General features: G+C 40.5%; 1 long non-coding RNA gene across 1 annotated transcript in view; it reads right to left on the minus strand.

The window, feature by feature from the left end:
- Nucleotides 1-5,803: 5,803 nt before the first annotated feature.
- Nucleotides 5,804-12,069, minus strand: part of LOC112076571 (uncharacterized) — an 8,947-nt gene continuing 2,681 nt past the window's right edge. Inside the window, exons 2-3 of the long non-coding RNA XR_011477791.1 lie at nucleotides 6,965-7,049; nucleotides 5,804-5,942 (exon numbers count right to left, since the gene is read on the minus strand). This is a non-coding gene — a long non-coding RNA (uncharacterized lncRNA). The remainder of the gene's footprint in view (nucleotides 5,943-6,964; nucleotides 7,050-12,069) is intronic.

Raw genomic sequence — 12,069 nt, forward strand, 5'->3', positions numbered from 1 at the left:
TTTCAACCTTTACTATTTAGTTTCAACTTTACTATCTTTTAGTTTTAACTTTACTATCTTGGTTTTAACTTTTACTATTCTTAGTTTAACTTTACTATTCTTAGTTTCAACTTTACTATCTTGTTTCAACTTTACTATCTTGGTTTTCAATTTACTATCTTAGTTTAACTTTACTATCTTAGTTTTCACTTTACTATCTTAGTTTCAACTTTACTATCTTGGTTTTAACTTTACTATCTTAGTTTCAACTTTACTATCTTGGTTTCAACTTTACTATCTTAGTTTCAACTTTACTATCTTGGTTTTAACTTTACTATCTTAGTTTCAACTTTACTATCTTGTTTCAACTTTACTATCTTAGTTTAACTTTACTATCTTAGTTTCAACTTTACTATCTTAGTTTCAACTTTACTATCTTGTTTTAACTTTACTATCTTAGTTTCAACTTTACTATCTTTTGGTTTCAACTTTACATATTAGTTTCAACTTTACTATCTTGTTTCAATTTACTATCTTGGTTTCAACTTTACTATCTTAGTTTCAACTTTACTATCTTGGTTTCAACTTTACTATCTTAGTTTTCAACTTTACTATCTTGGTTTCAACTTTACTATCTTTTGGTTTCAACTTTACTATCTTAGTTTCAACTTTACTATCTTGGTTTCAACTTTACTATCTTGGTTTCAACTTTACTATCTTAGTTCAACTTTACTATCTTGGTTTCAACTTTACTATCTTGGTTCAACTTTACTATCTTGGTTTCAACTTTACTATCTTAGTTTTAACTTTACTATCTTTAGTTCAACTTTACTATCTTAGTTTCAACTTTACTATCTTGGTTTCAACTTTTACTATCTTAGTTTCAACTTTACTATCTTGGTTTCAACTTTACTATCTTGGTTTCAACTTTACTATCTTGGTTTCAACTTTACCTATCCTTGGTTTTAAACTTTACTATCTTTGGTTTTTAACTTTACTATCTTGGTTTTAACTTTACTATCTTGGTTTAACTTTACTATCTTGGTTTTAACTTTACTATCTTGTTTCAAACTTTACTATCTTGGTTTCAACTTTACTATCTTAGTTTCAACTTTACTATCTTGGTTTCAACTTTACTATCTTAGTTTCAACTTTTACTATCTTAGTTTTAACTTTACTATCTTGGTTTCAACTTTACTATCTTGGGCTTTTAGGTATTTAGAGCCTTTGGAAAGTATTTCAGACCCCTTTCACTTTTTCCACAATGTGTTATGTTAAAAGCATTATTTTAAAATGGATTACATTTAAATTGTTCCTCATTAATCTACACACAATACCCCATAATGACAAAGTGAAACAGGTTTAAAGAATTTTAGCAATTTTATTAAAAATAAAAACAGAAATACCTTATTTACATAAATATTCAGACCCTTTGCTATGAGATTTGAAATGGAGCTCAGGTGCATCCTGTTTCCATTGATTATCATTGAGATGTTTCTACAACTTGTTTTGAGTCCATCTGTGGTAAATTCTATTAATTTTGACATGATTTGCCAAGGCACACACCTGTCTGTATAAGGTCCCACAGTTGACAGTGCATGTCAGAGCAAAAACCAACGTTTCCCCCCTGGTTTTACCAGTCCACAGGGTTTGATTCATATTTTATATACAGTTGGAGTCGTAAGTTTACATGCAACCTTTGCCAAATACATTTAAACTCAGTTTTTCACAATCCCTGACATTTAACCCTAGTAAAAATTCCCTGTCTTAGGTCAGTTAGGATCACCGCTTTATTTTAAGAATGTGAAATGTCAGAATGATAGTAGAGAGAATGATTTATTTCAGCTTTTATTTCTTTCAGCACATTCCCAGTGGGTCAGAAGATTACATACACTCAATTAGTATTTGGTAGCATTGCCTTTAAATTGTTTAACTTGGGTCAATCGTTTCGGGTAGCCTTCCACAAGCTTCCCACAATAAGTTGGGTGAAATTTGCTACCATTCCTCCTGACAGAGCTGTGTGTAAACTGAGTCAGGTTTGTAGGCCTCCTTGCTTGCACACGCTTTTTCAGTTCTGCCCACAGATTTTCTGTAGGATTGAGGTCAGGTCTTTGTGATGGCCACTCCAATACCTTGACTTTGTTGTCCTTAAGCCTTTTTGCCACAACTTTGGAAGTATGTTTGGGGTCATTGTCCATTTGGAAGACCCATTTGCGACCAAGCTTTAACTTCCTGACTGATGTCTTGAGATGTTGCTTCAATATAGCCACATCATTTTCTGTCCTCATGATGCCATCTATTTTGATGAGTGCACCAGTCCCTCCTGCAGCAAAGCACCTCCACAACATGATGCTACCACCCCCGTGCTTCACGGTTGGGATGGTGTTCTTCGGCTTGCAAGCGTCCTCCTTTTTTTCGTTTCATCAGACGAGAGGACATTTCTCCAAAAGATGTATTCTTTTCTGAGTCTTGGCTAATTTCTTTTGATTTTCCCATGATGTCAAGCAAAGAGGCACTTGAAGTAGGCCTTAAAATACATCCACAGGTACACCTCCAATTGACTCAAATTATGTCAATTAGCCTATCAGAAGCTTCTAAAGCCATGACATAATTTTCTGTAATTTTCCAAGCTGTTTAAAGGCACAGTCAACTTAGTGTATGTAAACTTCTGACCCACTGGAATTGTGATACAGTGAATTATAAGTGAAATAATCTGCTCGTAAACAATTGTTGGAAAAATGACTTGGCGTAATGCACAAAGTAGATGTCCTAACCGACTTGCCAAAACTATAGTTTGTTGCCAAGAAATTTGCGGAGTGGTTGAAATACAAGTTTTAAATGACTCCAACCTAAGTGTATGTAAACTTCCGACTTCAACTGTATGCTTCTGCTATTGCAATAATGTTGATTTTTGATTATGCCTTACTCAAACAATTAATCTTTTATAGGTTTTATAGGTCCAGTATTAGTCTGTGGTCCTCTGGTGGTTCACTGTGTACTTTGTCCCTACATTTTTACATCATATCTATTTTTTAACCGTTATCTTTAGCTTTAATTATTGCACGTAACGTGGAGGAAAAGGGTTAATGTGTGGGTTTATTGCCATTGTGTGGGTTTATCGTATCGTTTCCTATTCAGCTAGTATAACCTTTTATTCTGCGTATAAGGGCTCTGCGTTATTCTATCCATTAACATATTCGGTCTTATTGTATATCTTCCCCCTGTATTGTTCATGGTCTTACTGACTAGTGGAAGTGTCTTGTAGGCCTACATGCTGCCCATACACCACCCCCTACTACTGCCATTCACCTTAATACACTGAGGTCACTGGCCAGTTTATTAGGTACACCATCCCCTTGTCTACTACTGCCATTCACCTTAATGCACTGAGGTCACTGGCCAGTTTATTAGGCACACCACCCCCTTGTCTACTACTGCCTTCACCTTAATTACACTGAGGTCACTGGTCAGTTTATTAGGTACACCACCCCTACTACTCGCCTTTCACCTTAATATACTGAGGTCACTGGCCAGTTTATTAGGTACACCACCCCCTTGTCTACTACTGCCATTCACCTTATGCACTGAGGTCACTGGCCAGTTTATTAGGTACACCATCCCCTTGTCTACTACTGCCATTCACCTTATGCACTGAGGTCACTGGCCAGTTTATTAGGCACACCACCCCCTTGTCTACTACTGCCATTCACCTTAATACACTGAGGTCACTGGCCAGTTTATTAGGTACACCACCCCTAATACTGCCATTCGCCTTAATACACTGAGGTCACTGGCCAGTTTAATTAGGTACACCACCCCCGTTCACCAAAATGGTTCTCTCCTACAGACAATGAGTCATGTAGCCATGGCTTGCTATATAAATCAGGTAGACGGGCATCAAGGCATTCAGTTACTGTTTGATTGAACGTTAGAACGGGCAAAACAAATGACCTTAGCGACTTTGAGCGTAGTGTGATCGTCGGTGCTACGCGCGCCGGCTCCATTATCTCAGAAACGTCCGGCCTCCTGGGATTTTAAAACGCACGACAGAGTCTTAGGTCTCTACAGAGAACGGTGCTACAAACAAACAACGTCCAGTCAGTGGCAGTCCTGTGGGGGAAAAACAACTCGTCGATGAGAGGTCGAAGGTAACTGCAAGCTAACAGGCGGGCACAAACAGGACCTAACGGCACAGACACACAGTACACACAGCAGTCTCTAGTAGAATCACACAGTACACACACAGCAGTTACCTGTAGAATCACACAGTACACACACAGCAGTTACTGGTAGAATCACACAGTACACACACAGCAGTTCTCTAGTAGAATCACACAGTAAAAAAAATACCACACACAGCAGTTACCTTGGTAGAATCACACAGTACACACACAGCAGTTACCTAGTTAATAACACAGTACACACACAGCAGTTACCTAGTAGGAATCACACAAGTCACACAGCAGTTCTCTAGTAGAATCACACAGCTACACACACAGCATTCTCTAGTAGGAATCACCACAGTACACACACAGCAGTTCTCTAGTAAGAATCACACAGTACACACAGCAGTTACTAGTAGAATCACACAGTACACACAGCAGTTACCTGGTAGAATCACACAGTACACACAGCAGTTACCTAGTAGAATCACACACGTTACACACTACAGCAGTTACCCTGGTAGAATCACACAGTACACACCACAGCAGTTACCTAGTAGAATCACACAGTACACACAGCAGTTACCTAGTAGAATCACACAGTACCACACACAGCAGTTACCTGTGTAGAATCAACACAGTAGCACACAGCAGTTACCTGGTAGAATCACACAGTACACACACAGCAGTTACCTGGTAGAATCACACAGTACAACAACAGCAGTTACCTTGGCAGAATCACACAGTCACACAGCAGTTACCTAGTAGAATCACACAGTACACACACAGCAGTTACCTAAGTAGAATCACACAGTACACACACAGCAGTACTGGTAGAATCACATACACACACAGCAGTTTACCTAGTAGAATCACACAGTACACACAGCAGTTCCTAGTAGAATCACACAGTACACACACAGCAGTTCTGTAGAGAATCACACAGTACACACACAGCAGTTTCTCTAGTAGGAATCACACAGTACACACAGCAGTTACCTGGTAGAATCACACAGTACACACAACAGCAGTTTACCTGGTAGAATCACACAGTACACACAGCAGTTCTCAGTAGGAAATAACCAGTACACACACAGCAGTTACCTAGTAGGAATCACACAGTCCACACAGCAGCATTACCTAGTAGAATAACACAGTACACACAGCAGTTTACCCTAGTAGAATCACACAGTACACCACACAGCCAGTACCTAGTAGAAATAAACACAGTACACACAGCAGTTACCTAGTAGAATCATGACAGTACACAGCAGTACCTAGTAGAATCAGACAGTACACAGCAGTTACCTACGTAATACAGAGAATCACACAGTACACACACAGCAGTTATTAGGTAGAATCACACATACACAGCAGATACCCTAGTAGAATCAACAGTACACAGCAGTTACCTAGTAGAATCACACATACACACACAGCAGTTTAGTAGATCACACAGTACACACGCAGTTACCTAGTAGAATCACACAGTACAACCACAGCAGTTACCTAAGTAGAATCACACAGTACACACACAGCAGTTTACTTAGTAGAATCACACAGTACACACAGCAGTTACCTAGTAGAATCACACAGTACACACACAGCAAGTTTACCTAGTAGAATCACACAGTACACAGCAGTTACCTGGCATGGGGACATCCCAGGATCTCGACCCTCATACAGATGCTTCCCCGGTTGAACCAGGAGCGAGGGTTGACTCTGATGTAACGAGCCACAGCAAGCCACAGAAGCATGCTTCAACACAGGGATCTCTTTCTCCTTGTTGCCAGAGAAGATCTACTGAGACTAAGTAAGACGGTTTTAACAAACACAAGGAATAAGCCACTAGGGATCGTGTAGCTGGGCCATTATGGGTACAGAACATCTCATGGACCCATGGTAATACAGTAGCCATCTATGGACCATTGGTAATATACAGTACCATCTATTGAACCATGGTACAGAAACCATCTATGGACCATGGTAATACAGTACCATCTTATGGACCATGGTTACAGACCATCTATGGACCATGGTAATACAGTACCATCTATGGACCATGGTAATACAGTACCGTCTATGAACCATGGTACAGAACATCTATGGACCATGGTAATCAGTACCATCTATGGACCATGGTACAGAACCATCTATGGACCATGGTAATACAGTTACCATTCTTATGTGACCAATTGGCATACAGAACCATCTATGCGGACCGATCGGTCAATAACAGTACCATCTATGGACCATGGTACAGTACCATCTATGGACCATGGTACAGTACCATCTATGGACCATGGTACAGTACCATCTATGGACCATGGTACAGAACATCTATGGACCATGGTAATACAGTACCATCTATGGACCATGGTAATACAGTACCATCTATGGACCATGGTAATACAGTACCGTCTATGGACCATGGTACAGTACCATCTATGGACCATGGTAATACAGAACCATCTATGGACCATGGTACAGTACCATCTATGGACCATGGTACAGTACCATCTATGGACCATGGTACAGAACCATCTATGGACCATGGTGAAACTTAGATGACGCCATAATGACATTGGAATCTGATCAATATGATCCAAGAAACAAACTCTTCCAGAACGTACTGACACAGTGTGAACTGCTGTAACAACCATGCCTCATTGATCTCCACCCCAATCATATCTATTGATCTCCAGCCCAATCATATCTATTGATCTCCACCCCAGTCATATATATTGATTACCACCCCAATCATAGCTATTGATCTCCAGCCCAATCACATCTATTGATTATGATCTCAGCTAGCTACTCACCAGGTCTTGTGATCCGTTCTTCAGAGTGACCCAGGTGTGACTGTCGTTGCTCACAAGGACCTTATATGATGTCACCCAGTCACTCCTAAAACACGGGAGGAGAGAGAAAGTCAAGGAAGCGTAAGAAGAGGGAATTAGTTTAGAGTGTTCGAAGCCAAACTGTTCCGTGCTGGACTGACGTACACGGTGTCCATATTAGGAAGCGAACGTCCATGGGAAGCTGTGTCAGAGTCACTAGGAGTTGGTGCCTTTTCCTAATACGGACACCATACATTTCTTAAGTAAGTTTAACTACAGGTGACAGCTTTACAGTACAGATGTAGGATCTTACTTTGATCAATCTTTTGTTGCTGGAAATACAGATGAGATTTGTGATTTACATAAATTCACTGAAAACCCAAAATAAAACACGGTTAAATTAACAGTATTGCACTTTTCATGTAGCCTACTTTTGTCCAGCTAATAGCCTAACCACCGATCAAGCAACATTATGGACTAAACGTTCAAATCCTGTTACTGCAGGATTTTTTGTTGTTGCGATGACAATATAGGTCAAATTATGATCCTATACCTGTAGCTAATCCACTAGATAACAGCAAATATAATACGATCCATACCAGTAGATTTCAAATGTATTACGCCAATATATATGTAAATATCTCCAGAGATCCGGTCCATATGAACANTAACAGCAAATATAATACGATCCATACCAGTAGATTTCAAATGTATTACGCCAATATATATGTAAATATCTCCAGAGATCCGGTCCATATGAACATTTATACCGTTAGGAACCAGACCCATCCCAGCTTGTTCTACTTACAGTAACAGTCTCCTTCTGGGACCAATGTTGAAATACGGGCAGAAACCTGGTTCTGGTTAGAGGAGCCACCATGAAGCTAATGGTATGACAACTGAAAAAAGAGAATTCTACTGTGCACGGCTGGCAGCACAGCAAAGACACACACACACGCACACACACACACACACACACACACATTGTTACATCAGAAACGATTGCTTGTGAGCGCCTTTAATATTGTAAAATATTACTGTTCTCCGATATTTAATTCCTGGGTTTTAAATGTGTATGATTCTTTTTTTTTTTTTTTGCAAACGCTATACAGATGTAATATCTTAATTTGAGCCAGTTTGCTACAGCAGGAAAATAATCCTGCAACAACAGGAAATCTGAATTATTATGTGGATTATAATTAATGGACATTTTAATAGGGGTTTATACATTTTTCATTAGGGCAGAGTCTGAAATTTCAAAGTGGAATTACAAACTTTAGAAGCCTTTTTTTAAACTCACATGTTAACTCACATGTTTGCATTCTCAGCAACAAAAGAGTGATCAAATTAAGATCCTCCATCTGTCTATCCATTGTTTAGCTGGAATGGAATGTTGGTATCCTGTGTATTTGACTGTGATATGTGGTTGTCTCACCTAGCTATCTTACGATGAATGCACTTACTTACTCTGGATAAGAGCATTGCTAAATTACTCCAATTTAAAATGTAAATGTTTTACATACAGATCTCATTTTACTGTATAGATGTATTTTTTTTATTTTTAAATATTGATATTTTTGTACAGTTCTTTATTAAAAATGTGGTTTTTTGTAACATTTGATTGTGTCAAACCTAGCAGTACTACGTATTTCTCTGAGGATCTCAATCTGACCAGTATTGTTGTGTCAAAATAATCCTGCAGCAACAGGATTTGAACGTTTAGTCCATAATGTTGCTTGATCGGAGGTTAGGCTATTAGCTGGACAACACTAGGCTACATGAAAAGGGCAGACCACCTGTTAATATAGCTGTGTGTTAGTGGAGGTTTTAGAGGAATTTATGTAAATCACCAAGCTCATTGTTGGGAGATTTTCCAGTATGAATTTATGGAATTATGATAATCACCAAGCTCATTGGTGGAGGTATTTCAATAGGAATTTATGGTTAATCACCAAGCTCAGATTGGTGGAGGTTTGTCAAGAGTTTATGTTGTAATTCAGCAAGCTCATTGGTGGAGTTTTCAGAGGAATTTATGTAAATCACCCAGCTCATTAGTGGAGGTTTTCATAGGAATTTATGTAAATTATCAAGCTCCTTAGTGAAGGTTATTCAGTGAATTTATGTAAATCATGAAGTTATTCTGCATTTTCTGAGGCGAAAAAAAATTCTCGGAAACAAAAAATGTGATCAAATTAAGATCCTACATCTGTACCTGATGTAGTCTATATGGAACGGTACGGTGCCCCCCCCCCCCACACACACACACAGTAGATGTCTCCTGGATAGAGATATCAACCCTGAGCCCGGGGTGAACGTATGGTGTGATGACTCTGGTGCTGTAGGAATCCCCAGTCCTGCTAATTAAAACACAATCAGACCTTTTCTAAATCTGGCAACCAGTTACAATAGAACTACATCACTACAGAAATAAGATCTGTCTTTGCCTAAAGCCTTCCACATGTCTTCTGTAACTCCAGATCAGCAGCGGGAGACGACTCGGGAAGAACATGACAAAAAGGGGGCGCTTTCTCAGCTCGCCCCCCCCCCCCTAATTCAGGAAATAAGCAGTTTTCTGAGGGAGCCGTTTCAGAGCCTCCTATTCCCAGTTAACCAGAACAAAGGGCAGAACGTGTCAAATACGACCACAGGCAGCTGGGGAGAGTATGGAGATTCTAACGGACGATGTGATCATCAAGCAGAAAGACAGTAAATGGTTCTTCTTCACTAACCAATGAAGGGAAATTGTTTTTTTTGCTCATAGTGCCGGGTACTTTTTCATAATTTGCTTAAAAACTGTCAGTGTGATGACAGTCTGTTAATTAGGTTTACTTAGATGTGCTTTCCTCGTTGGTCTATTTCAGTGGAATAGTGCTTTGCTATTTGAGTATATTATATTACGGTTAGCATTGTGCTAAGTGGCTTAACATGACGATATTGTTCACCAGCTTTATACAGGACCCCTGTGGGCCTGATGCTGCTGAGAACAATGGTCTCCTTTATTAACCAATGAGGTCATTGGCTCACGGTGCTTGTTACAGATCAGTTCTCTTTCACATTTCTTACTTTTTATTTGCTTTGGAAAACTTGCGCTGTCTTGTCAGGACATTGAGGAGACTTGTCAGGAGATTCTGGTGTCTTGTCAGGACATTGAGGTGTCTTGTCAGGACATTGAGGTGTCTTGTCAGGACATTCTGGTGACTTGTCAGGACATTGAGGTGACTTGTCAGGATATTGAGGTGACTTGTCAGGATATTGAGGTGACTTGTCAGGACATTCTGGTGCCTTGTCAGGACATGTCAGGACCTTCTACTGACTGTCAGCATTCTGGTGACTTTTCAGGACATTCTCCCTCGCCTGGGACTTGTCAGGATATCTGGTGCTTGCAGCGACATTCTGGTTGTCATGTATTCTAGTGACTTGTCCGGACATTCTGCTGACTTGTCAGGACCATTCTAGTCAGACATGTCCGGGACATTCTGGCTTACATGGTCAGGACTTGGGACTTGTCAGGCATTCTGCTACTGTCAGGACATTCTGCTTGCAGCTGTGTCAGGACATTCTGGTGACTGTAGCTCAGGAATTCTGGTGACTTGTCAGGAACATTCTGTACTTGTCAGGACATTCTGCCTTACTTGTCAGGACATTCTGGTGACTTGGTCAGGACATTCTTGCTTGACCTGTTGAGGACCTTCTGTGACTTGTCAGGAATTCTGCTGACTTGTCAGGACATTTCTGGGTGACTTGTCAGACATTCTGATGACTTGTTCCGGACTCTTCTAGAGTACTTGTCAGGACATTCTGTTGCGGGATCTGCTAATGTCAGGACATTGTGACTGTGTCAGGCTCGGTCATGTCAGGACATTCTAAGTGACCTTGGTCAGGACATTCTTCTTCAGACTTGGTGAACTTGTCAAGGACTCTTGATTTCCTAGCTTTGGTTCTTGTACTGCAGGACATTCTAGTGACTTGTCAGGAACATCTGTCTTTACAATGTCTGCGACTGGACATTCTGGTGACTTGTCAGACATTCTGCTTGGTGAGCTAGTCAGGACATTCTGTGTGTAGATCTTGAGTCAGGACATTCTGGTGACTTGTCAGGACATTCTGGTGACTAGTCCAGGACATGTCAGGACTTCTGTTGACTTGTCAGGACATTGAGGTGACTTGTCAGGACATTCTGGTGACTTGTCAGGACATTGAGGTGACTTGTCAGGACATTGAGGTGTCTTGTCAGAACATTGAGGTGACTTGTCAGGACATTCTGGTGACTTGTCAGGACATTCTGGTGACTTGTCAGGACATTGAGGTGACTTGTCAGGACATTGAGGTGTCTTGTCAGGACATTCTGGTTAAGGGTTAAGTTAGGATTTAGGGTTAGCCATTAGGTTAAGGTTTGTGGTTAGGTCCAAGGTTAAGGGTTAAGTTAGGGTTAGGGCATTAGGTTTAGGTTTGTGGTTAGGTCCAAGGTTAGGGGTTAAGTTAGGGGTTATGGTTAGGGTTCAGGGAAATGGGAAAACGGGAATACATTTTTACTTCCCATGTGTGTGTGTGTGTGTGTGTGTGTGTATGTGTGTGTGTGGGTTAATCCACCACAGCTGATTAAGGGCTGGGCTGCTGCTGAGGGAAGCAGTGCTCCAGGGAAGCCCCTGATTCCAGGATTACACGTCAGTGAACGTGATCTCAACTCTGCAACGATGATTCCCCATCGGTTCAAACCCTTTTCACACCACAGTCATGAAAACCTTCATTCAACCACACCTTCCATTCAGATCAGTAGGTCTGATGGGGGAGGGGTTTAGATGCTACCTGTGTTGGAGGTGTATCATCAGTTACAGACAATGATTCAAGTTAAGTCTCTTGAGTAGGCTTGTCCCCAGACACCACCACGCTATGTAGATACACACTGAGAAATCATTTCATTGGCCAAAGATACCTGGAGGGATGATGAGGCAGTGGGGGAAAGAGAGGACAGATACTGTCTCTGTCTCTCTGTCACTCTCTCTATGTCTCTCTCTGTTTCTCTCTCTCTCTCTCTCTGTCTCTCTCTCTCTCTGTCTCTCTCTCTGTCTCTCTCTCTCTGTCTCTCT

Source organism: Salvelinus sp. IW2-2015, unplaced genomic scaffold, assembly GCF_002910315.2.
Source record: "Salvelinus sp. IW2-2015 unplaced genomic scaffold, ASM291031v2 Un_scaffold3848, whole genome shotgun sequence".
NCBI classification, from domain to species: domain Eukaryota; kingdom Metazoa; phylum Chordata; class Actinopteri; order Salmoniformes; family Salmonidae; genus Salvelinus; species Salvelinus sp. IW2-2015.